General features: G+C 44.7%; 1 long non-coding RNA gene across 1 annotated transcript; it reads left to right on the forward strand.

Moving 5' to 3' along the window:
* The first annotated feature begins 12165 nt into the window (after positions 1-12165).
* On the forward strand, positions 12166-22883 carry LOC144141295 (uncharacterized). Its single transcript, XR_013316519.1, has 3 exons — positions 12166-12308; positions 16038-16059; positions 22686-22883. It is a non-coding gene; the product is annotated as an uncharacterized LOC144141295 (long non-coding RNA).
* The last annotated feature ends 3640 nt before the right edge of the window (positions 22884-26523 follow it).

The following is a 26523-nucleotide window of genomic DNA, read 5'->3' on the forward strand; positions in this document are numbered from 1 at the left end:
TACGGCCACCGGCGTAATTGTCGAATTGTGAACATATTTTAAGAACGCGCGTTATTGTTCTTGTTTAAATTGCAGATTGTTAATATGGTAGACCGAGGATAATAATATACAATAGTTTTTATAGAAGCGGTTAGAAGAAATACAAATTAAAAATGGGAGAGCATTAAGGGCACAGACGGAATTGTACAATGTTAAACCGCGTGTTTGTTTTGCGTGTTTGTTTACCTGTTAAAACCCTGTATAGCAACGGTAACTTCGGAAGTGAATATTGCGTGCAAAAGAATACCAACCAACCTCGCGGATTGTTTTCATTTGACACCTTTTTATAGCTGCATGCATAGGTTTTATGTGACCTGGTAATTTGCCAAATTTTTTATTTTAAATACACAGACCATGGACAGCAGAGCATTTTAAAGTGCCCTATTCTGCGGAACTAGATTTTTGTGTATGTCGTCGTCATTATTTTAAGAAGATGGCCTTCGCTTATACCAGTATTTGATAACAGTCAAGTGATTTGATGAGTTTAAACGCTAGTATGTGCAGTAGCATACCAGTGTTCTAAAACTGTGCTGCCACTTCTCATTCTATATTGCATGAAAACCACACAAACGTCGACACTCTAACACAAAGGTTGTTGCTGCCGTCCCTACCTTCCGGTCGTATACACACCTGGGTTGGACATGCTCTTTTCATGAAAATCACACAACCATGAATTTAGAAATGTTATGGTTGTGAAAATCAGTGGTTCGATTTCCACATGGTAGTATTGACACCCACGTTGAACAGTCACACACCAGCACAGAACTATGCTTTGAAAAAGACGCTATTTTTCTGCCAGTATGCTTGCTGATGGAAATGGGGCTTTAATGCAAAGACGCGAAACTGAATGAGGAGACTCATGAATGGTGTAACAGAAACAAAACTGGCCGAAGCTATTTGCTCCGAAAGATCTAAAAAAGAGTGAAGTAAGCGATGCAAGTAAGATTTCGCAACAAAATTGTCAGTTAGTATCGCCAGGCTTTCTTCTTCAGAGCTCGTAGGCTCGTTGTAAAACACCCAAGATCTTTTTATAGCGCACAATTGGAGCAAAAGTAACCTTCCAAAAGCAAAATTCAAAAGGTGTCAACGCTGCTTGCATTTATTAAAATATTCCGGCCGTCTTTCAAAAGAAATTTTCCATTCCGGATGGAAAATGTAACTGACATTGATGTTCTTTTGAAGCATAAATATCTTTCGGTTCCCTTTGCAACAACACAGTGACCACGCCAGCGTTACGTCGCAATGAACAAACATCTGTCAACTGTCTCTTTTCTTTAGAATTTAGAACTCAATTTTAGATCTCTTAAAAGATGTAAAGTTTTTTCACCGGCTTGGAGATAAACCGAGAAATTTAGTAATAAAGCTTTCTGGATGAAATATAAAAAAAACTATTCAATGTGTCAAGACCCCTACGTTTCTGCTGTAGGATTTTCATTAAGAGCGGCTTTTTTCAAATGTCGGAAGTTTTGTGCACGTCCTATTTTTCCGCTGCATTGTTTAAAAGGCCATAAAAGTGCAATAATGACGTACTGAAGCAGCAAACGTTTCCCTTTTTTTTATTTTAGGATATGACAACTGACAACTGACAGGGTGACAACTGACAATTCGTAATGAAAAACATCTGGCGTGCCTTAGGTACACCTGAACAAAATTTAACTTCACAAAAGCAACGCCAGCATACAAAAAGCGTCGAGTAATAATCTTCGGCATTGAACCCGCCCGTAAATATTACAAATTTTGCATGGTGACACGTTATGAAAGGAAGCCTTTAGCCTGTCACTGATTATGTCCTAGCACGAAAACACACTGCAGGAATGGCAAATGTTATTGACCGTGATTTTAATTGTGGAGAACCGTAGACAAAAATACAAACCTAACCTGCGAAGCTAGGTGACAGCTACGTTAGCCCCCTGCTTAAGGTTGATGTGCAGCTGAGAGAGTAGATGTGAAAGGTGTGGGCCACTAACCCTATATAGGCTAAACGTAAAGTTCAGAAGTTTGGAAGATGCTTGGGGTGCTGCCTGATCTCGGTGATCATTGCTGGCAACGCACTCCCTCACCCGAGCACGACTGGCCACGCTGGTACCAAAACCGGCCATGAATAGCCAAAACCGGCCATGAATACGCCAATTACCCGCGGCCCTCTCTATAGATCGGCTACGAAGCAATGACCACAAAGGCGATCAGACATTTGACGAGCAAAGGGTGCTAAGAATTCCTAGATCCTGACCGACCACCATCGGAATCTCAACCTGGCAACGTTTAACACGACAACGGTATCTTGCGAGGCGAGCTTAGAGGTGTTGTTTAAGGAATGAGATCATTTAAACAAAATGCATAGGGCTTAGTAAGGTTAGGAGTACATTTTAAGCTTTTTTAGGGCTGAAAAATGGAAACGTCTTATGGTGCAGTTGCCTAGTGGGCAGGCAAGAACTGGGAGAGGGATTTCTATTGAAAAATCTATAGCTGGCAACATAGATGATAATCAAAGCATTACCAAAGAGTAGCCGGTCTTGTAATTAGGCTTTTAAACATTGCAAAATTAGGTTATATATGGCTACTCGCCTGTATCTAAACATGAAGGCTAGCTTGTTGAACGCTTCTATGAAGATGTGGAATCGGCAATAGATAAAGTAAAACAGCACACCGTAGTTATGCTAGACTTCTATGCTAAGTAGGCAAGAGACAGGCAGGAATGCAGACAGTTGTGATCTACAGAGTAGGCTGTAAAAAAAACAAGTGGTTCTTTGTAGTCGAGTTCACAGAACGTATAATTTACGCATAGTGAATACTTTCTTCAGCAAACGGGAGATCCGGAAGTGGACTTAGAGGAGTCCGAAGGATGAGGAGCGTACAAATGATAAAGACCTCACACTTAGCCATAACCCCGGCATCGTGCAGGATGTGGAAGTTCCCGGAAGGCTGAGTAGGGACCACTGTATGCTAAGATGACGGGAGGGCTAGATTTGAGGAGGGACCGTAACAAGCAACTACAAAAGAAGCCAATCAATGACGCAACAGTACGGCATAAAATTCAGGATCGCGCGGCAAACCCGATATTCTGCTCTGCAGAGCCGATGTGTTTTAAAAGCGCACTGTAAAATTGTGCACATAGGTATTGAAACTGCCGAGACCGAAGGTGCTGCAGTATTGCAGCTCGTGGTACCCGGTTTTTGTCAAGTTTCATAAAAAAAGGTCCCAAGACACAGACCGAACTTGCCAAAGTGGTAAAATGTCTGAAAAAGAGGACGTGTACACATCTCAACACGAAGCACTGAGATCCGAGGCTCGCTCCCTCACTCTAAGCAAAGAAGGGCAGCGGAACAGATGGGCGCTTTACAAACAGCAGAGATGTAGATGCATTGTAAAGACAGGATAAAAATAATGGTTTTTGAGCGATGAAATTTTACAAGCATAAAGCAAGTTCATGTACGTCCGTTGGCTCTGAAGGCTCTACTTGTTACACTCGACATACCGACTTTGGACCGGACTAGTGTAAAAAGCACCCGATGGAAGACGAAATCCCAAGTGTAGCACTGGGTCCAAGCATTCGCAACGCTGTTTTAGTCGCCGACCAATACACCACACTGCCATAGTCCAAACGAGACCCAACCAACGCAGTATACAAGCGCAGCAGGAGTTCTTTGTCAGCCCCGTAGGGTTGGTTGGCGAGAACCTTAAGGATACTGATTGTTTTCAGACATTTATGATTAGGTTGCATGATGTGCGGAATGAGTCAGAGTTTGGGGTCATACTAAACACCAAGAAGTTTGTGATCATTGTTCAGAGAAACCAACAGGCCATTAAGCAGTATGTCTTGGTCCGGATGGATCCCACGCTTCTTGGAGAACACAACGCAAAAGCTTTTTGCATGATTCAGTTTAAAGCCAATTTTGTTTGCCCACCTGGCAAGTTTTTGATGCCAAGTTCGACTTGTCGTTCGCAGATTGACATAATGAACGATTTAAAGGATATCTGGACGTCACCTACATACATGTAGGCACATACATGTAGGGATTGTAGGTGGCAGTGCCTTTTCAAGAGAGTTCATCTGAACTATGAAAAGAGTGCAGCTCAAAACTCCACCTTGTGGCACGCCATTCTCTTGCACATGAACCTTTGACAGTGCAAAACCAACTCTGACGCGGAAGAATCTTTCCGACATATAACTACAAAGAAACTTCAACTTGTTGCCCGAAAGATCGATATACTTCAGGTCACTAAGGATGCCGTTACGCCAAGCGGTGTCATAGGCTGGCTCGGTGGCAAAAAACACCATAAGGCAAAACTGTTTATGCACGAAGGCATAGTTCATATTATTCAAGAGTTACAATTTGGTCCCTCGTAGATCATCTCACCCTGAAACCTGCCTTGCAGCTCTCGAGAAGACCGTTGTACTCCAAGATGTACACGAGTATTCTGTTTATTATTTTCTCGACAATCCTACACGGGCAGGTTGTGAGGGCAGTTGGTCGATAGCTTGCCGGAGTGGAAGGTTCTTTCGCCTTTTTTAAAAATGCTACTATTATGGCCTCCCTCCAAGAATTTGGATTGTGCCCCTAAAGCCATATCTTGTTGGTGTCCTCTGGATGTGTGGTGTAGTTTGGATGTCCCTGTAAATGTGTTACGGTTAGTTCTACCTTCACTGAACCTGTTTTAGGGAGATGGACTACATGGGCATTTACGTATATATGTTAGTGAGGTGGGGAAATGGTCACTACCATATGGGGCCGTATCCACACCCCACTCAAAACATGGAAAGAAAATTGCAAAGCCAATAGTCCTAAGTTGATGGTATGTAGGGTGTTTCTTGTTGAAAAGACATGCTCCCGAGGATTTTAAAACGTTCTCTATCAGGCAACCTCGCGCATCCGTGCGAGCAGATCCCCAACAATAATTGTGTGTACTAAGGTCGCCTGTGAGGAGGTATGGTTCTGGCAGCTGGCCAACCAGCGCCTCGAAATCGGACCTCCAAAGTGCAAAATATGGAGAAATGTATGCGGAGCATACGGTTACAAACCTAATAAATATTGTTGTGCTGATTGCTAGAGCCTCAAAGACAGAGTTCAAAGTGCAGGGTAGCATGCTAAGGATTTCCTGGCGATTATTGCCACACCGACCGAAGAGTGTGTGCAGCCATCCCTGTTCTTTCTGAATTCCGGAGTATTTTTCAAGAAATTTGTGTGCTTGGAATTCAAATGTGTCTCCTGAACACACATTACAAGTAGCTGACTAGCATGCAGTATTTTGTATAAACCATCAATATTTTTAAAAAAGGGCCTCTGCAGTTTCATTGGATTATGTTTTTTCATCCCATTATGAAGAGAGAGAGAGAAAACATTTTATTGAGCTCAGATGTGAGAGTGGAACCATAGTCCGGGAATCCATGCGTTGCCCTCGCCGTCTTGGCCCGTGTCACCAGGAGAGTCTGGTCCTCCGGTTGACAGCTGGTCAACAGTGTCTCCCACAGCTCGGGAAAGGAACAGGTGGAGAGGGGTGGTAGGGCTGGGTTGTGAGCGCATTCCACAATTATATGCTGGACGGTACCTAGCTGTGGACAAAACTTGCATAGCGCGGTGTACTGTGTGGGAAACAATAAATTCATTCGAACCGGGTGAACGTACGTGCCGGCTTGTAATTGTCGGAGTGTTATTTCCTGAGTTTTGCTGAGGGATGGGTGAGGGCACGGGAATTTTTGTCTGGTGGTCCGGTAAAATTGAGTAATTTCCTGATAGGTGAGAAGTGGCGTCGGAGCTGCAGTGACCTCTGGGGCTCGGTGGGCCAGTTCGCGAGCCTGTTGGTGGGCGAAGTTGTTGCCCGTTACAGAGGCATGGGCAGGTGTCCAAACGATCGCCACTCGGTGAGAGCGACGGTATCGCTGAAGTAACCGCAGGGTCGTTGGTGCAACCCTCCCTGAAAGGATACTGCGGCAGGCTGCTTGAGAGTCAGTGATGATGACTCTGCTGGAGCATTGGATGAGGGCTAAGGCAATGGCGAGTTCTTCGGCGTCTCGTGGGGATGTCGTACGGATGGATGCGCATGAAGTTAAATGGCTTCTGGTTGTTGTCACTGCAACCATGGTTTGGTTGTCAGCGTAGCTCGCCGCATCGGTGTAGGACACGTCAGAGCGATTGCCATATAAGCGTTCGTGGGCTTGGCTGCGGGCGGTCCTGCGCTCGGGATGGATGTCGGGGTTCATATTCTTTGGTAGGGGTCGTACAGAGATATGTTTACGCCACTCGTCTGACAAAGGGGCCAGGTGGGTTTGTTTTGTACAGGGCCAGTTGATGGATTGCAGAACAAAGCGGCCTGCCGGAGTTTGTGTCAGACGGAGGCGCTGGCTTGCGAGATGACCTTCAATGAGTTCCTCAATAGTGTTGTGAAGGCCCATTTTAAGAAGCTTGGTTGTCGATGTACTCATAGGGAGCCCGAGTGCTTGTTTAAATGCCTTCCGAATGATCCTGTTTAGTGCTTCAATGTCGGATTTGGTTAGGGCCATGTATGGAGCGACATAGGTGAGGCGAGAAATGACGAAAGCTTGAATTAGTCTCATTGTGTCCTTTTCTTTCATTCCTCGATGCCGGTTAGTGACCCGCCTAATCATATGCACGACTTGAGCTGACATATTACGCAGTTTTGACAAGGCAAAGTCGTTTCGGGTATTGGCTTGGATGGTAAGGCCTAATATCTTGAGTGAGGGGCTAGGTTTGATCGAATGGCCGTCAAGAGATATTTCGATGGGCTCGACGTGGTGTCGTGGGGGGTGTTTCCGGATGATGACAAGTTCTGATTTTTGCGGTGAACAATGTAAGCCACAAGCTTGGGCGTAATTATTGACTTCTTCGGCTGCACGCTGCAATGTGTCCTGCAGCCCACCGAGAGAGTCTGTGTCAGTCCAGAGGGTGATGTCGTCTGCAGACAATGCGTGGTGAAGATTCGGAATCTGCTCTAGCTGTTTTGGTAGACCCAGAAAAGCGATATTGAAGAGGAGTGGAGACAATACCGAGCCTTGCGGTGTACCCCGACTGCCAAGAGAGATTGGTTTGGATTTTACATCTCCAATTTTGAGCACAGCCTGGCGGCCTGTGAGGAAGTCCGAAATGTAGGAATAAATTCGGTTGCTACAGCCAGTATTATTAAGACGGGAGAGAATCGCTGCGTGCGCAACGTTATCGAAGGGCCCTTTTAGGTCGAGGGCCAAGATGGCTCGAGGTGAGTGGCGAGTGGCAGGTGCAATGACCTCTTCTTTAAGTCGCAACATAATATCCTGGGTGCTTAAATGTTGTCGAAGGCCGAACATTGTTTTGGGAATTTGGTTGGTGTCTTCAAGGTATGGCTGCAGCCTTTTGAGTATAATGCGTTCCAATAGCTTCCCCACGCAAGAGGTAAGTGAAATAGGCCGGAGATTGTCTATGTGTGGGGATTTGCCCGCTTTAGGAATGAAGCGGACTTCAGCGGTTTTTCATTGAATAGGTAGGCGGCCAGATGTCCAAAATTCATTCAGGTGTTTAAGCAGGACGGCAAGTTCATCATCACCTAAATTGGCCAGGAGCTTATAGGTTACTTGTTCAGAACCCGGGGCACTCCTTTTCTTGCATTCCGCCAGGGCTGCTTCCAGTTCAAAAAGTTGGATATCTCGGTCCAAATCTGCGTTGGGAGTACCAGAGTACGGTGGCGGCGGGGATAGTATCTCTGTTTGGAGGTATTTAGCCGTTAAGTCTTGAATGAGGTGTTCTGGAGTGCCGGGGTAAGTGTGAAGAGTGCGGGCCATGTTTCGATTTGATTCCCCCTTGCTGTTTAGGGGGTCAATAAGGTACCTAAGTAGGTTCCAGGTTTTGCGGGAGGTCAGAGTGCCTTGGAGGCTGTCGCAAAGCTGCAGCCAATTTTCTTTGCTCAACGACTGTGCATACTCCGCCGCCTGTTGACTGAGAAGAGATATCCTCCTACGGAGCTTTCGATTGTGGCGCTGGCGTTTCTATCTACGGGCAAGGCTATGGCGTGCTTCCCAAAGGTGAAGCAACCTCGCATCCACACAAGGGGTCTGGTAAGTCGTGGTTACAGCTCGCGTATGAGAGTGAACTGTCTGAAGAATGTCGTCTATCCATGCAGTGTAGGACTGATCGGGATTTGGCGAATGGCTGCACAGCGCCTTCCGAAAATTATCCCAGTTCGTAATCCGAGTTTTTCCTAATCGTGCCTTGTAGTCCCGGTTACGCAACAGGAGGTGAATAATGTCGTGGTCTGAGCCTAAGTTAGTGTGGGTTGATGACCACGTGACATCGAGCTGGCCCGCCAACAAAGACAAGTCTGGGGTGGTGTCCCTCCAAGTACTGGTGCCAGTTCGGGTCGGTGCGTTAGGGTCGTTCAGGATGGTGAGATTAAGCTGCTCAATGGTCGAGGCAACTTCCCGACCTTTTTTCGTGCTGTACTTGTAGCCCCAAAGTTGATGGTGGGCATTGAAATCTCCTAGAATAAGTACCGGACGGGAGCCAGCTAAGGCGATAGCATCCTGTATCGTAGATTGAACGTCAGGTTTCTTGGTGGAGGGCCGGCAGTAGATGTTGAGGATGAAGAGATTGGATTTAAGTTTGGTCGATGGCGATAAAATTTCCAGCAGTGTGTGTTCGCACCCTTTTTGTGGCGTGGAATGCTGTACAGAGGCTATTGAATTTCGAATGAGTGTGGCTGTGGCTCGTTTAGACGGGTCTTCATAGGTAATATAGCCAGGAAGCTTGGTGAGGCCATTCGTTTCTTGGACAGCGATGATATCAGGTGGGGGATCGAGAGTGTTTATATATTGTTGTAAAGAGCCTGATTTGTTCTTGAAGCCTCGACAGTTCCACTGCAGGAGTGCAGTGGCGTGCTTGTTAAGCTGTTTTGTGGTCATCAAGGGATGAGTGGGAGGGTTTGGGTTCGACGGATCTGGCATAAGGGGCGGGTCGGCGGTGGGAGCGAGAAACCGTGCTTTCAGGTCTATCTTGACGGATGGGGCCGGCATCAGGTCGGCTCTCTAGCTGGCCGGACAAGGCATCAGGGCGGGTCTCTAAATGACCGGAGAGGGCAGGAAGAGACATTACCTCTTGGCGGAAATTTAGGTGCTCGGTTCGTAGCGAGTTAATTTCTTGTTTAAGGAGGTTGTTGTCTTGCCTGAGGTTTTGAATTTCTTGATTTAAGGTGCCAAGTTGTGCATCAAGCTTGGTTAACATGGACTGAAACTATGAGGACTTCTCGGATTGGGGTTCGGCCTCTGCGGTCTGGGTTTCTTGTGGTGTGGGAGGGGGCGCGGAAGTCAAGGGAGGGGGCTGTGGTGTGGTAAAGGGCGCGGAAGTCACGGGTGGGGGCTGTAGGTTGGGTTTCTTGCGTTTTTCGGTCACGGTACCCTTAGTGAGTTCTAATGCGTCAAGACGCGATTCAAGAGCTGACATAACTGATTTTTGTTGTTCAAGAAGCTGTAGTAGTTCTGTGCAACCCTGACATGGTGTGGCAGACTTATGAAGGAGGGGTTGAGGTCAGAGCTGTGGGAGACACCCGTTGTGCCCAGCTTACTTGTTTTGTGTCCACGTTTGAGCCAGTTTTCCCGGTCTTCTCGGGTCGAGAACCTCTGTTGCTGGATTTGCTACGCAGTCTCGAACTCGGCGTGACAGACCGCTCCCGTCGTCGCCCTCGTGTCAAAGAGGAGTCTCGCGCTGGCTCCCGACTTCCCGCTCTGGCTTGTCGAAGCCTTCGTTGACGCAGGATATACGGTTCCGCGTAGCGCTTGGTGCAGCCAGGGGAGCCGGAGAGATGAAGCCCACCGCAGAGGCCACAGGTGGGAGAGCACGGGTGATCTGGAACAGGGTCCCGAAGACCGCACTGATGGCAAACTTGAGCTGTCGGTTGAGGGCAGGCTGTGGAACGGTGTCCAATTGCACGACATGTAGAACACACAGGAATTGTCTTTTTGTAAATGGAGCAAGGGTATTCGGCCCCATAGAGTCGTACATGATAAGGTAACTTTGGTCCCGCGAAAGTAAGGATGACCGTTCTATTTTGGCCCAATCTGCGCACTGCGTAGATCTCGTCGTGGGTTTGGTACAGGTTGTTCAGGATTTACTGCTCTGTGAAACGAAGGGGTACCCCACAGATAATTCCCTTGATTGAGTCGTCTGGTGCTAAGCCGTAGAGCGAGACTTGGGGGATGAAGCGTTCGGAGCTACTAGAGTGTGTTGTTTATGTATTGTCTTTTGGTGCTTGGACTCCCGGAGGGAAGTTTTTTGGCCTCTCCACAGGTTTGGATGCAGGGACCCGTTCCTTGTGCTGCGACTAAAACAGGAACGGTCCCACGTGCATCTCATCCTGGGATGTCCTAGGGGTGCCCGATGGGCCAAACCCCTTGGACTTGGCATTGCTTCGGGTTCCTTTCGTTTTCCGACACCGAGGGTGTCGGGAGCACCACAGGTGGCACGGGTGGTGCGGCAGAGGCGGGAGCCGATGCGGGACCCCCGGTGTCCATCTCCGCCGCATGCTCCAGTGGAAGCAGGGATAGTGGGAGAGCAGGCGCCAGAGGGGCATCGGTCCCGATAGTGGCTATTGACACCACAGCCACTGCTGGCTCAGCGAGCGGTGCGGAGCCGGGTTGGGCTGCCTGAGGCAACCAAGAGGGGGGGCGGGATGGTGGTTGGACCAAGTCCGACTATCGGCACGGGTCCCCGCCGAAACCAAGCACCGCTCCGCACCCCGGCGAGCTGCGTTGGCGTACCTCCCCAGGGGAAAAGAGGCGAACCACATTTTCGCGAGTACGCTGCCTGAGGTCCCTGGCAGTTGGCGCATGTGAAGGTTTCAGGTTCACCGTTTTCTGAGGGATGGTCATGCTGGCCGCCCTTAGTGCTGGTAAGTTGGCCACGGCAACAGATTTTGCCATGCCCCAACTGTTGGTACTTGAAGCAGCCCCGTGCGTTCGGGATGTAAGGGCGGACAGAACAATGTATATAACCGGCATTTACGGGTTCTGGAAGGGTGGATAGATCAAATGTCAGGATATTGTGTTTATTTGCAATCTGTGTGTCATTGCGGCGTATAAATATGTTCTTTACAGCCGTGACGCCCTGATCCCTTAAGCCTTGCAAAAGGTCGGCGTTATTTTGGGAAATGGGATCTGCCTCAGAGATCCCAACCTGAGGCTGGGATCTCTGTTAAGGCTGCGGTGGGGTGTGACCCTGATCTTCAGATCTGCCATGCGAGTTTATTTTAGGATTGTGGATTGCTGCTGGGTTTTTACTTCAACTTGCAATTTACCAGTTCTGAGCTTTTTGGCGTCGTATGTTTTGCCGATGATACCTTCAAGGGATTTCGAAACAAAAATTATGGATTGAGAGGTAACCAGCTTCGGTTTGTCCACAGATTCAAGGATAAAAAACGAGGATAGTTATCCTGCTTTGGGAGCGAAATCGAAGGCAAATCAGGAAACGAAACCTCGATGCGGCCACTTTTCAGGGACCGATCACATTTGGGGGGGAGGGGGGGGCGGGCGGGGGCTTGCAAATACCATATGCTACAGTATTCCAGCAGGGGATGGCGGTGCTTCTTTCGCTCGGATTATCCTGATACCGAGAGAGGTCCCGGAGCTCCCTGCCTGGAAAACAGCCAATCCGCCTGAGCTTGATCTGGCCTCAGACGGCCACCGTTTGTGGTTTCTACACTTAACGTTAAAACACATTGCCATGGTTGGTTCCAGCTTATATTTGGGGGCTCAGGGTCCGCGGTGTCGCCAACACCGTCACCAAGATTACTCAAGGTGCCCCGTGCGGGGATAATAAGTAAACTCCATTTTGTTGAAACCCAGTAATCAAAAATATTACCCGTCTACAGAACTAAAGTGTGAATTTTTTGAAAGGCAAACGGCGAGTTTAAAAAATAAAACACAGAAGTCTGCTGATCTACGGGTGCCATTTAAGATTAGTTGTGGCATGTATGTAAACCTATTCAAAATAACACCAGGTTCGAAGTTCAGGACAACAAAAGCTGGAAAACAGAACACGTGAAGATGTCAGATGGTGAACGAAGTTTGCTGGGAAGCCTAAGCGATATTTACTACACGCGAGGGTGTTTTTTTCGCATTCGCTTTTTCTATAAAAAGTAGAGTACTTACCTACGCATCGCACTAAAGATTCTAGAGCAGAGCAGCTCGTATCTCCGTGTTTCTGTGGTTGCAGGTCCAAAATGAAGACGACGTGTATTAAGATAATCTTTTTGGCTGCTCTTTTTTTAGCCACTGAAGTTTCAAGCGAAGGGTGAGTAATATATCTTTTTTCAGATATGAGCCAATATTTTCTTTTTCACAACACCATCAGCTTACAGCTCAAGATTTTAATTTATTGTACGGTAATTCGTCTTGCCAAAACACCAATTTATGTGTAGATATCAAAAGTGGCACGGCATTAGCAATAAATATTTTAAATACTAACATAACTAGTTTGGAGCACAGAAAGGTCAAAGACAGCCAAACGCGTTATTGTGAGAATGCATACAAACGTTTTATGTCAATATGAATGTGAACATTGCAGCGTTCTCTTAACCCGTTTTTAAATACCTCAAAAACACCGCTATAAGCAGGGACTTTATTGTTGAGGCTGTACTGCACCAACTGTACAAACAGCAGGTTTAAAAGATCTTATATTTGGTAACGTATATTGGGTTAGAGTTTGGTGCGCAATCACCCTGTACCGTAAAATAGATATCGTTAAGGTACACTTTTCAATCAAGTGCTATATTTTTGGGAATAACCTAATATAAGTAACTCATTTCATAAACACTACCTAAATTTCCTTTTTTCCATTTTCAACGTGCTGTCATTCAGCGCTACCAGATCACCAGAATGAAACACTAATGCCCAGATTTGTGATGTCCTCGTAGTCTGAATTGTTGTAGTTGGTATCTTTCGAGGGTGTCATTTCTAGCCACTTTCAATTTTTTGTGGTATTTAATTATGTTTACGCGCCTTTAAGAATCCGCAAACAGCGTTTTTACTTGTGGGTGTTACACAGGCCGACAAACACAAAAACGAAAGTATGTCGGTGTTACGAAGTGTTCCAAACAGTTCCAAAGCCCCCGAGAACCACACAATCTTAAAAAGGTGTAACTTGGCACGGAACACAAACAAAAAAACTTGAATGTCCTAAAAGTACGTGGAAGTTACTTATTCGCTTTGAGCTAACCTTCAGGTTTCACACTCTAATCAGAAACAATTTGATGTAAATATGCTTACGATTGTTGCGGACACAATATTGGTTTATTTAGGTGCACACTATAAAAACAGCTTTGATTTTTGGTTTGTTGGAAAAGAGGTAACCTGCAGAGAAAACAAAAGAACTCAAAATTTCAATACGGACTGCTTTGTATCAACGGATGTTGATTGTTAATATTACGTGTATGTGGTCGGTCCTGAAAGACATCTCAGCAATAATGTTAAATACGAAGTAGCTGTGAAACAACGTGAAATTAGCCGCGAAGAAGATAACGCATTTTTTATTTCTTATTTATATTCGTTAGAAGTTGCAAATACCAGCAGCACAACATTCCTTGTTATTTACGTAGACGTCAATAGTTCATACTTCTGTGGCGATAACATTCATTTACTGTTACTGATGTACAATCTCACGATGTGAGCGCTGCACAAATGATCTGATGCCAACCAAATGCAAAAAAATGAAACAAAAGAGCAGTCTTACTTCTCACAAAGAAAAAGCATGTTTCCTCCTACATTCTATTCTGGATATCTGAAATGTCCTATATTTGCTTGTGTTCTGCGAATATGTCGGGAAATAATCATCTAGCCCGCGTTACAAATAATTTTTGTGAAATCACTGTAGTTATTTGGCGTCCTGGATATTCCCAGATGTATGGGAAATCGCGATTGTGTAATTCCCAGGGTTTTCTAGTTTAAATACTTCGCAACTTCTTTGGGGTACTGCAGAGTATTCCGCTGCATAAAAAATTCATGTACCTAAAATATTTTTTGTCGCGAATTTAACGCCAAATACAAGAAGCTCAACAAAAACCTTTTCCTGAAAATGTTGTTAACATAATCTCTAACTTCTACTATTATAGCTTAAGCATTTGATTAAACCCAAACACATACCCGTAAAGTAGATGTGTTACCCCAGAAAAAAATCAAGGACCCTTTAATGAACAAAGAAATTTCAGCCATCCATAAAACGTCTTTAAATCCTTGAAAGAACTCATACAGAATACTGTGCCATATCTTTGAAATGCTTTTGTGGGCACCCGTTTGACATAAAATACGATATAAATGTCATCTACGCGCGCTGTGTATCAAAATGTGTGGTTAAACATAATTATTTGATTTGTTTCCTTTTTTGGTAATAATTTTCGACTTGTTGAAGATAATCGGCATTACGTCCCGCTTAAAGAGGTACCATTTTTATTATTTTATGATTTAGGTTTGTGGTTGTCTTATGTGTTCGCTTGTCACGGCGCAAATTGTTGAGCGGTAACGTGGCTGTGCCGTAGTCAAGCTTTCTACGTAGGTCTTTCCTTTGCTTTATCCTGGATCTCCAATAATACAACGGAAATAAAGTGGAACGTTTAAAATCAAACGTGCATTGATAAGTTTGTTTGTTTCGGTTGAAGAAAATAACAAGGTACAGAAATGATGTAGTAAAATGAGGCAACAGCAAAGGAAAAACCTATTGGCATAAAAGTCACCTGGTGGTCGTACGGTTGAGAAAATTTGTAGTCCGAGAAATATAAAATACACGCCGCTTAGGGAGCGATGATGCCTTCCTTAGAGTTCGCCATGACTCGATAGCCGCTGCAGTCTTGTCGGCGACGCTAGTGTTTCAAACGCTGAGTTGCACGCTTCAGTACGAGACCATCGGCGTATCTCCACCGATCGCATTCTCGCGTGCCAACGTCGCCTGCTTGCTCATAAGCCGGGAAGCCGCCGTAGTCCATGTGTCGGGTGTCCAGGTCTTTTTGGTCGCGGGATATTCCATGTTCGCGGCGAAGATTTGTTGCAAGAGCTGTTGCATGCGCCCCACTTAAGTCCCGAACGCAAAAGAACTGGCGAAGAGAATAGCGTGCGACAGATTGCGCCACGAACGCTTGGAAGTGTTCTCCATGGTAGAGTTGGACGATGCGGATCCACTCGTCTGGAGGCACACAATCACGTGCGCTTTATATTTTGCGTTTTTGTTCGAGAGCCCCACCCATGGCGTTAGCCCACGAGCAAACCTGCGTTCCACCGGGAGCTCCCCACGAGACGCACGCGGATGATCGCTCAATATTTTTGGAATTTGTTTTTGTGATAGACGGAACAAACAACAACTTAAAATGCTCTGCTTGTAAAACTAGGTAGGCGCCCTTCAGGTGTGTGGTTTCTCAGTTCAGCGATTTAGAAATAACCTGAGAAAACACTCCAACCCTCACTGAGGAATGTTCGCCACAGCAGCAGTAGGAGTAGTCATTTCTACTTCTATTTTCTGAGTATAGCGAAGATTCCAAGCCAACGAAGCCAACAAAGGAAACTCACGCAATTGTGTTATAATTTTTCTCTTAGTTGTTCACGTAAATGTTTTCCGCATTCGGGCCATTCTCGTACCGTAATACACGGGCGAAAGCCGATTGCAGAGATACGTCCATACTTTAGAAATTCTTTTTTATAACTGATAAGAACTTTTTGACGGCATTGTTTGAGATGTGAACTTCAATTCTGTTTCTAGTATAATTGTAGCGCTATTACTTAACAAGAAAACAGTGCACGGGTGCAAAACAAATTGGCTTCAGTAGATGCAAGCCTTCCTCCGATGTTTATTCTCTCTCTCTCTCTCCTCTGACAATTATAATGAAGGGCATTTACTTTGTTGTCGCTTTGCTTTCTTAAGGTGCTCAAGTGTATTTTGCTTTTAATAAAAATTGTTTAAAAACTTTTGCAAAAAGTTTTTAAACGGGTTGAATTCGAAGATTTATTCTAATCATAACAACATAACACTCAATTTCAGAGACACCTGCCACTGGCAAAAAGTGAGTATCTATGCCATTTTCTAGCATTATAAAAAAAACTACATAATTTGAATGGCAACCAATCGAATACGTTCCTTATTGACCGTGTAATAAGTGCACCATACTATATACGTTGCTCAACACTTGATAAGGACCGGCTAAGAGAATATATTTATACTTCAGCTCTTCTTTGTGCACGCTTCCTAGGGCTAGGAATGAATCCAGGTCTAATGTGCTTGTAAGGTTGATAATTAAAAAATCAAGAATAACCTTATGCGAACATTTGTATTACCAACATTTAAAATGATTAAACAATTTTTTTTTGTTGTTTATCGATTTTTTCGGTAGGAGACAATTACTGAGTCAGAAATTATTTTCCGCAAGCGCGATAAACCGAAACAGACCTAATAATATCTGCGGAGCACATAGAGCAAAATATCACGTCTGATTTATTTTCGGTTGCTTTTTTTACTTCAACAATCCATTTCTTTCGCTGGCACACGACTCAACCTCGTAACATTTACGGAATGTGCATGGTTGATACCCCTTCAGGCTCAGCTCGTACTGTCTCGGCGTGGACGCTATCCTGAGGGCAGGCAGGTTGTGATTTAAAAACCCACTTCTGCCCTAGAGAAATCTCCTGACTCTTCCTCTCGGTGTCACCTGCCCATTACGCGGTCGTGATGACAATCCGATAGGAGCCGTGCCGAGACCATCTGGTGATGTGTTTTGTAGAATTTGTTTCCTCTAGGAGCTTCGGGAAAACTAGGAGGAGTGGCCGCGATTGATTGCATAACTAGTCCATGAGAAGGCATTATCTAAGAGTGTCAACTTCATGCGAGGGGAAACAAGTTGTTAAACATAGTTACAGAACAGTTTTCACGGGAATGTTGTCCTGCGCCAATATCGGAAATAGATTGGCCATGCCCAATGTGGACGGTGAAAAGAGGAGGTTGAGCTGGTGGCCGTGCTTGCAATTTCTCTATCTGTTCATTAGGCTACTGGTAGATCTCTTAAGCATAAATAAAGCCATTTGATTATTCAGGACACCGTTTTTTTTGGTGCAATGACCAAATCACAGAATGGCTGAAATGCTAAGAAAGGTCGAGCAAATACAGTGGCTGGATTTATCTTGCTCGAACTGCCTTGCTCTGGCTCGAGCACCATGCAGCCGCGACCACAACTAGGGCGGTCTTTGTCGAGGAGCTGATGAAATGTTTATTCACCTCCCGGTCTCCCAGAAAGGAAGCCGAACAGGAGGCTCTCGCAATCAGGACATGTCCCAGGCGGGACTCAAAATGACATCAAAAAACAGGTCGTTAAAATCTGCACTCTCACTTGCTAATGCCCTCGTCCGCAGCGGATGGGGCCAGACATTTGACGCTCCCAAACTTCAGCACATTTGCCGAAAACTTGGCCGTCCTCCGAACGTAGACACTTTTGCAAATTTGGACACTGGTGCGTCTAAACACATCGCATGATTGGTTCGGCGTTTTGTAACAGAATACTACGGTGCCAGTTTTAAGGCTACACAACCAATACGACCGCATTAAGGGGTCCAACTGCCAATGTCGTGCACCCCAATGCGCCCTTTCCAAGCCTTCCCTTCAACATTAGTAGGCCTATTTCAGCAAAGCTACATGGAGCACCACGGATCGTTTTCCCAAAATGAAGCTGGTGTTCGGCTCTTCAGAGCGCCGTCCTAACAACAGGGCTTCAAGAACTAATCCTATCGAGTCGTTGGTGGCTACTCACACAAGGAGGCCAACCAGCCCGCTACCGAAGCCCGTCGACCCAGACCGCTATGATGAAGAACCTCTTTGCTACTTCTGCGGTGTCCGTGGGCACATTGCTTGCTTCTGTCGCCGCGGGCGGGAGCAGGCTGATTAGTTCTTAAGACCTTCATCCTCCATATGACGTTACAGGGCAGGTCAACTGGGCCTATTTTCCCACCTCTTGTTCCGCCCTCCAAAATCAATGCGTCACCCTCCATTCACCAAATGACCACGCCACCACTACCGTGCTTTAGGGAGCCGTCGACGCATCTCCGCTGGCGTGTGTCTTTGTTGCTTGGAAACCAGCTGCTGCGGACTGCAGTGCTGATGCTGCACAACGGTCAGTTTTACCAAATCCCTTTCAGTATTGGTGGTAAAGGACAAGGTGAATTGTGCTGACTGTTCGTAGACAACTCCTTTGGTGTCTTCGCCCTTCCGTATTTCAGAAATGAGCCAGTCGTTTAAATATCGCTTGGACATCAAGGTATTTTCCTGTTCGATGGCGCTATAAATTTCCGTGGTGTTGACGGGAGACTTTGCTGGTAGTTGGATTTATCTCGGCAAACGTTGCACAGGTTGCGAAGTCGCCACTTTTCCTGTACTTCATTATATTGCGCCATTGTGAACCCGTGTGGTTAGGAGTGATCGCTTAGGACACTTCACTGCAGATGGGCAGATGACAATTCACTGCAAATGACACTTCAGTGCAGACACTTCACTGCAGCTATTTCGCATTGGTGTATCACAGTGCCGATGGAGCACGCCACATCATCCGCAAAGCAATGTTCTGATGAAGCGAACAGAGCGTACACTGACAAACATGTTGGAAATGTACGTATTCCTGGGCCACGAAACGCTCCCGCATGGTAGCCTTTCGTCCAGAAGACCTAGATACCACTGAGCATGATGTGACGAATTACGCACCATTTTAACTTTGCAACCGTTGTTACTGTCCGTAAGTTGGCCTTTGCAGGAACGAAATAACAAAAAATGCCTAGCGGTCACGAACCTGTGGCTCCTGGCGACCACCGAGCGTCCTGGGCAGACGCAATGGATGTACCATAAAAACTTCGAAACCCCGAGGAGCCAAACAATTGTAAGCGATCACGAGCGCGTGCATTGCGCTGACGGCCGAGTTCCCGGCTCGCGCAGTGGCTTTAGCAAAAAAAGAAAACACCGACGCTGTCGCAAAGCGCTATAGCGCACGTGAAGACCCTGTGCTTTGGAGAGGTCACAGATACCATGCATATTCTAGAAGCCATTATTGGAACTTTAAAACATTCGTTCACGTATGCCAAGAACACGCCAAGGTGGCTGAGTGGCTAAGGCATTGTGCAGCTGAGCACGAGGATGCGAGTTCTATTCCCAGCCATCGCAGAAGCTTTCTTGATATAGGCGAAAGGCACAAACGCTAGTCTGTACGAGATTTGGGTGCAATCTAGAGATACAAAGGTGGTAAATATTAATCCGGAGCCCTTAACTACGGCGCGACTCCTCGCCTGCGTCGCCTCTGTGCGTTAAACTCTACAATCAATCAATCAATCAATCAATCAACCAATCAATCAATCAATCAATCAACCAATCAATCAATCAATCAATCAATCAATCAATCAATCAATCAATCAATCAATCAATCAATCAATCAATCAATCAATCAATCAATCAATCAATCAATCAATTAATCAATGTTTAGCTAGGAATAGGGACCCAAACTACACAAGTACGTCACAAGGTCAGATGAGAGGTTGCGAAGATTGAGGCGAATATAACGAAATGCCGGGAACTTGCTTGTACACGGCGCCGTATTACAAGCAGTTACAAAAAATGATATGTATGCCTTAAAAGCCGTACTGCTTTCAACAATAAGGCCACGTAAAAAGACTAGTGACAGCGCAGTTCAATACCTAGGCATGTTGAGCTACCAATGAAATACCGTTGTCTGGAAAGAAGGGTAGCTAGTGGGCCCACAAATATGGGAATTTAGGCTAAATACTTTGTCGCAGCACAAATGACAGTACATATACATTTCTGGACAGGAGCAGCACTTACAAATAAAAAAAAACGTTCTGCCCACTTTCGAAAGTATACGGCACCTTGCAGAAATATTAGAATGAAAACCGTAAGGAAATTTAATAAAATACGTCACGGAGGTGTCCTTTTATACGTTGGTATAGGGCTGGCAACTAAATTGCCAGTAACATCTCAAGTGCATAAGTGTGGTATCCATACATAGCTTGGTCAAAAGTGTACCAGAATATTGTAAGTCAGTCCGCAGCATATGTTAAAAATGCCCCCAAAATATACGTAGCTGCCACCTCCTAACTTAATATGTTTCAGATTAAAAGTGTATGTACCTGGAACGTCCACTAGATATACTGCAAGGACATACATTCATATCTTTGTGTGTGGGCAAATTGCCATGGTTTTGAGGAGAACATGTTTAGATATCTCTTCAACTGTAACTTTGTTCTACCTTATCATATATTTCACGCAAGTACGTTTTTGACCCTTATCAGGATCGTTACAATTTACCCACACAACCGAGCCAACGGATCTCTAAAAATGTTTTTTATAACGCAAGACTAGATATTAATTGAGTAAAAGTTATGTAAAAAGTTGACTGTAAAGTCGTTTTGTACTCCTATCTTATACAATCAATTTCCTCGTTGAGAAAAGTATCATCAAAAGACGGTTATGTAAAAACGTGTACATTACACGAAGGGAGAAGCCCTGAGACATACCTATGTTTTGTAATTTTCACTACAACTCATTTCCGTAGTTTTTGTTCTTGTTATGAAATAGTTTTTTTAAATAGGCGTAAACTGATTTTCATTGCAAGCAGTAATGACCGCTGTATGTTTCTTTATTGTAGCGTTATTGTGTTTGATGCCCAAAATTACCAACAAAGAAAAAGCGTTATGTCGTTGAACCAAAATAAATTTGTTCTTTCGCTAATAATGTAAACAAATTTAAAAGAAACAAGATTGACTCCAGTAGTACTTGAGGCGCTAAAAGCGAACAAAACACGGTGGTTTGGCCGGGGTATTAAAAAATATGTTGAATATATTATTTTCATAACCGAACCGCCACCTTTTTTGGTAATAGAGGCTTTTCTTCGGCCAGGGTCTACTCGGTGTCGGCTTCTGCTGGCACCTGAAATATGTCTACTTGGTGTCGGCTCCAGCTGGCACCTATAATAGACTAGTTGGTAACAGTACAAGTTGATAAAACATGGCAGAGACGGGAAAAAATTTAACAACAGGGGCTCCCAGGGATGCAATTTTGCTGCGACTCTGTATAGTAACCGCTATAAAGAAAACGCCGTAGCCTTTCATGTAGCAAAAATACACAAAATATCTTAGCCCAGTAAAATGTCGATAATTCAAACTCGATGGCCGCCATAATTTGTTCGAATTAAGCGGAGTTTTAATTAGATGGTGGGCGCCAGATTGAATGGTCATTGCTCCCCACTGCTTGCGCAGAAAGCAGAGAAGTCCCTTCTGTACATGTAATCGCAAATTACGCCTACTGCACAACATGTTTTCAAAGTTTTCATTCTGGTGTAGCGGATTTACTCGGCGCCGCTTCTATGCTCCTCCTCCCCACCGCTGACCCATTTTCACTACTCTTATACCCCTCGCCCCCACTGCAACCTCTTTCATAAGTTGTGCATACTGCTCATAACGACGGAGGCGCCTTTACCAGATGATTGCGGATAATCAACAAAGCGTGGATGGGCATCAAAATGACGTGGGTGCTTCCGCCCAACATTTGGTCACCGTTGCTGCCAGCAATGCTACCTCGTGTAGGAGATGCGAATTCCACCTGGGTATTGAGCAACTTACCCGCTTCAAACGCCATAGTGAGCTCAAAATTGTTCTTTAGATTGAAAGGCTTTCTTAACGACATGTTGCAGGCGTATTTCGAGCCTAAGCACAGGCTAAGCAATGGTTGCCGGAGTATGCGTGCGCATTTAGGGGGTGGGAGAAGGGATAGTGTCCCCGCTGTAGCTAGGCTTCATGCCCGTGCCAACGATACGAATTTCGTACTGGTGATAGAGGTAAATATGGAAGTACCAGTGCTCAATGCAACCTGTCAGTTGTCCTCAGTGGTCAAGCGTATCGGGTTTGTGTCAGTGAGTTACACTGTCAGTAAGATGCCTGCGACGCGACTGAACGAAACGGACACGTTTGGCCGATGTATAAAGCTGGAGTCCTTCCAAGTTTTAACTCGCTATGGAAGGGACGCTTGTCATTTGCTTGCGGGAAGAAGAGCGGGTGCGTCGGCTGCACAGAAGCTCGCATTGGTGCTACTACACAATACAGCCAGCATGACTATGAATGCGCCTTATGTCCTTCATTCATTGAGATGGTGCGCGCAGCCACGAAGACCTATAACAATGTTTCACGGTTTTACTGATAAGCATTTTAGCTTCGCCCCTCTCATCATCATTCACTTCGTAGAGATGACGGGATTTTTTTTATTTGAATATACAAGGCTGTGCCGGGACAATGACGACAGTTGGAATTTCTTAAAAGTTCCAATTAACGGAGTTTAAAAACGACCATTTATTCCAGCCGTTTCTGACGCTTGCGGTCTCTTCCCTATGTATGTCTTTACTAAAACAGTTGTCCATTACAGTACTGACAGCAACTACTCCATAAAGTTTTATAACTTTTGTGAATTTATTATGTAAGAGTAATAATGAAGGATATGAAATATTTGGATACGAAACACTGCATATTTGACTTAGAAATTCCGTCGAATTTTTTTGGTCAAAGTTTAGTTTTACCTTAGCGCACCAGAGATGTTTACCACAATTTAAATGTGTTTATCTATCGTTCTAAAGAAACCTTGAAATCTATGTTTCAGTGTGACAGCCGCAATCCTTGCCCGACATACAGATGCCAGTGTACACGGGGATTCTGTCAACACCTGGCTGGGATGAATAACCCCTTTGGTGGGGGTTAAGTGCCGACATTGCTCAACCAGCAAAAACACTTCTGAACAGAGGAATGGTTCTGGAAGGATACTGTGTGTAGTGTTCTACACAATAAAAAGTGAAACCAAGCGCCTTGTACTTCTTAAACCAATTTCAGCCATACGTACTGGCTCAGCAAATCTCCGAACCTAGCATGCATAGCCAGGTCGTACTGGGCATGCTCACCCCATAAAATAAAAAATAAAGTTCATTCATCTGAACAGTTCAATCTTGAGCATGTTAGCAGTATTTGGGAGAGTGACAGTAGACCCGCAAAGATCATGCTTTGTTGTATATCCACGTTTTAATCAGGTAATAAAAATTGCTTGACTCTAAATATCTGTATATGAAGAAATTTGACAAAACAGATATTCGGGCATTGTGGTTTGGGAATACACGCATATCCCAATGATTTTTTATACTATTCAAGTTAGAACGTTTGTTGTCGTTGGGGTGATAACAGAAAACTATTTTTTTGTGTTCGTGGCAAACATGTCTACTAAAAACACATGAGCATGCCTTAGCGGTGCTTTGTGGCCGCGGAAATCCAGACGCGCGCGTCAGGAGGATTGAAGTACAGAGCGCTTGGGTCAGCGGGCAATTGTATTTCCGCTAATATTACACTGGAACATAATATCATTAGAAATACGATTTGTCTTATACGCCTGATAGCAACTGGAACTAATTTTATTGCGTCCGCCAAGGCCCGTGACCAATCCGGGGAAGAAACACTATGTTACACCCAAAAGCGCAATTTTTTTAAATTACCTAAATCCTTCCCTAAATATTGAAAGTGAATCAAGTGTCATTGTTACACACAAAAATATTGTTTAAACTATGTTACGAAAAATAGAAATCACAGAAACACACGCAAAAAATTTTAACATTCAATCAAGAAGCAAAAAGAGAACAGGTCTGCATGAACGACAGTTTTAAAAGTTTTCGTATCCGCAATGGAAGCAGTAGGACGACGTACCAACTTCTACTCGAAAACTCTTAAATCTTGTGCAATTTAAAAAAAATATGCGGCTGTCTGCACTTCAAGAACGCCGTTTTGTCTATGAGTTGTAAAGCATGACCTGCATGGTTCATAAGTGTATACTCATAATACAAGTGGAGACTGGTTCTCGACTTTATAACCTCTGAAGAAATTCTGGACACCATTTTTGCATTGTATACAGTGGGAGAATACTACCTTTTGAGGTAGCGCACAAAACAGAACACAGCAATTTACACTTTAATAAACAACGCAGTCATGAGGTGGGCGTTTTATTTTGTATGATAATTGCTACGTGATTGGTTGAAAAAAGCGATTGTTGGAGGTACACCTTTTTTCACATAATTTCCATGATGGGTAATACCGCAAAAACTACACAAAACACAATAGGGGAACGCAAACAAGCGCTCGCTTTCAATAAGTTTATTAACAAAAGCACAAGAATCGATACAGATAATGCTACCAGAAAGAGCATACCCGAAAAGAAAGAAAGGAAAGAATAACCCTAGATACTGACAGAGCCAGTAACGCTTATAAAAGAAAGGGTTTTCAAACGATCACCAGGTATGAAGTCTATTTGTATGCAAAAAACAGGAGGCTGGCTGACGCTAATCCTTGGTTGTTTGAGAATATGTCTTTCCTCTCTGGCAATGTGGTTCCGTTTGAGAGGAACAATCGAAGGGCCCGCCGAAGGAAGTATAGAACAGAACTGCTTGCAATTTCCGACAAATGGGGACTAGAAGCCATTTTTTTAAATATATTATTCTCTCAATCGCACGTTCAGGCAGCGTACCATGTGTTCTATATAGACACGCTTGCAGAAAACATGCTTGAACGAACGACCAAACTGCGACGGGATACATAGCTTTGAATGTACTTCACCCAGCAGCTAGGTGTCGAAGCATCCTGTGTAGAAACAACTTGTTTTCCGCATATTCTACCCAACTTGTTGCGCCCGATAATTAAAACCTCTGAACCACAGCGAGATGTAACCCTTTTTACGCAATGCACGGAAGGTGGTTCAGTAATTTACTTGCGCCATTTTTCAACTGGGACTGACTCACTTTACCACTTTCTTATTGAACTAAAGCTGCTTCTTGTAGGCCATAGAGAGCGTCTTCAGCGGAAAGCCAGTGTCTCTTTAGGGCACATTAGGCAAGGTACCTGCCCAAGCCAAATGAAAGCGCTGCGTGCGTGGTCAAAACCTAGGGCAAAACTACTCGGTTCTACCGGCTTCTTCATTGAGAAAGCTTCTACCATGTTTAGGTCTACAAGGAGTGCATGGCTGTGCAGTGCGGCTTGATAGCTATCAAAACCCACGGAATGGAGTTTGCCGTCAGTGGTGCGCTTGTGCTGACGATATAACAGAAGCATGCTTGACTGTCATCTGGCCTACCCTCGTAACCAGGAAAAGGTCCCTTACACCTCAGAGACGCGTCGTCAGGTTTGGTCACGTGCAGCTTCCACCGCTCCGTCGCCAAGTCGCAGTGAAAACCGAGGTTTGATCTTAAACGCCGTTTGTCAAATGTGAATAATATCAGCTTGGCCGGTGGCATCACTATTCGTGTTCCCGAAGCAGCGCTGCATCGGGGAGCGCATAGATTCTGTTGAGCGGTGTATGGCTAAATATGAAAAAAGCTTCATTTGCAATGGCACGGTGGATTTACACAGAAATAATGACCTGAGATTGCTTCCGCCTGACAAAAAGAACCACTTGTCGTTTTACCGGAAGGCGTGTTTTTTAGAAGGCTTTAAAAGCGGTGCATAAAGATTTTAGGGTAACGGTTGATAAACCAGCGACAAGAAAAAAGAAGCTGTTGCTGTGTTGTCTGAGTTGAAATCGCCTGAAGTAGCAAAGTCTGTTAAAAAGGCGAACCATGCGGACCTAGATTTCATTTATACGTCAAAAAAGACAAGCCTGATGATCCCTTCTGTGTTATTGTCAGCGAGGGTCACTGGTGGCAATATGGTGTTTATGAATACTTCGAAAGGGGCTTGTCATTCTTGGGCATTGTTGACGCATACATCATCGCATTCTGTGGTGGGGTTGTTGATGTTCAGCGCATCGCAAACCTCGGTAATTGAACGGACTAGAGCATAAATGTAACATCATATATGTAAGCTATATTTTCTATTCCCTTCTGCGCAAACACTTCACGAGTGCGGTCTAACAATTTGTAACTACCCATAACGATTATTTCGCCTTCTGAACGCACGGTAGTTGGCCGTTGGAGTCGTTTTTAGCTGTTATTTTTATCATGGGTTCCTTATTTATTCCTTATACATCAACGTTGTTACACAAAACCTTGAAGCTGAATAGGGTCTGGGGCCGCCGAACTTTTAGGTGACATATTCTTCCGGAACATTGACCTGGCAGTACAAGTATAATCGCCCTATTTGACAAATTTGAACGGGCAGTAATAGATACCTCGTTATCCTTGATTCAAATGCCTAAGACACTATGTTTGTTTATTCTTAATTTTTTGGCAGAATGGTTTTAGCTTTAACTTCTACCACAAGAGCGAGATTGAATCATGTGTCAAACTGAGTGATCTGAATCTAAAACTTTTTGCATAACCATGTTTGCCAAATGTATGTTCCAACTTCAGTCAAATCGTTGCTGACATTCAGTTCTAGGCATAAAAAATTTCTGAAAAATGCCTTTTGTTTTCTTCCATTTATTCAGCCATAACTAAGTGGTTCTTTTATCTCATTACAGTAGGTGGCTTCCA

The sequence above is a fragment of the Haemaphysalis longicornis genome, unplaced genomic scaffold (assembly GCF_048455015.1).
Source record: "Haemaphysalis longicornis isolate Haplotype H1 unplaced genomic scaffold, Haemaphysalis longicornis Haplotype H1 scaffold_6, whole genome shotgun sequence".
Classification (NCBI taxonomy): Eukaryota; Metazoa; Arthropoda; class Arachnida; order Ixodida; family Ixodidae; genus Haemaphysalis; species Haemaphysalis longicornis.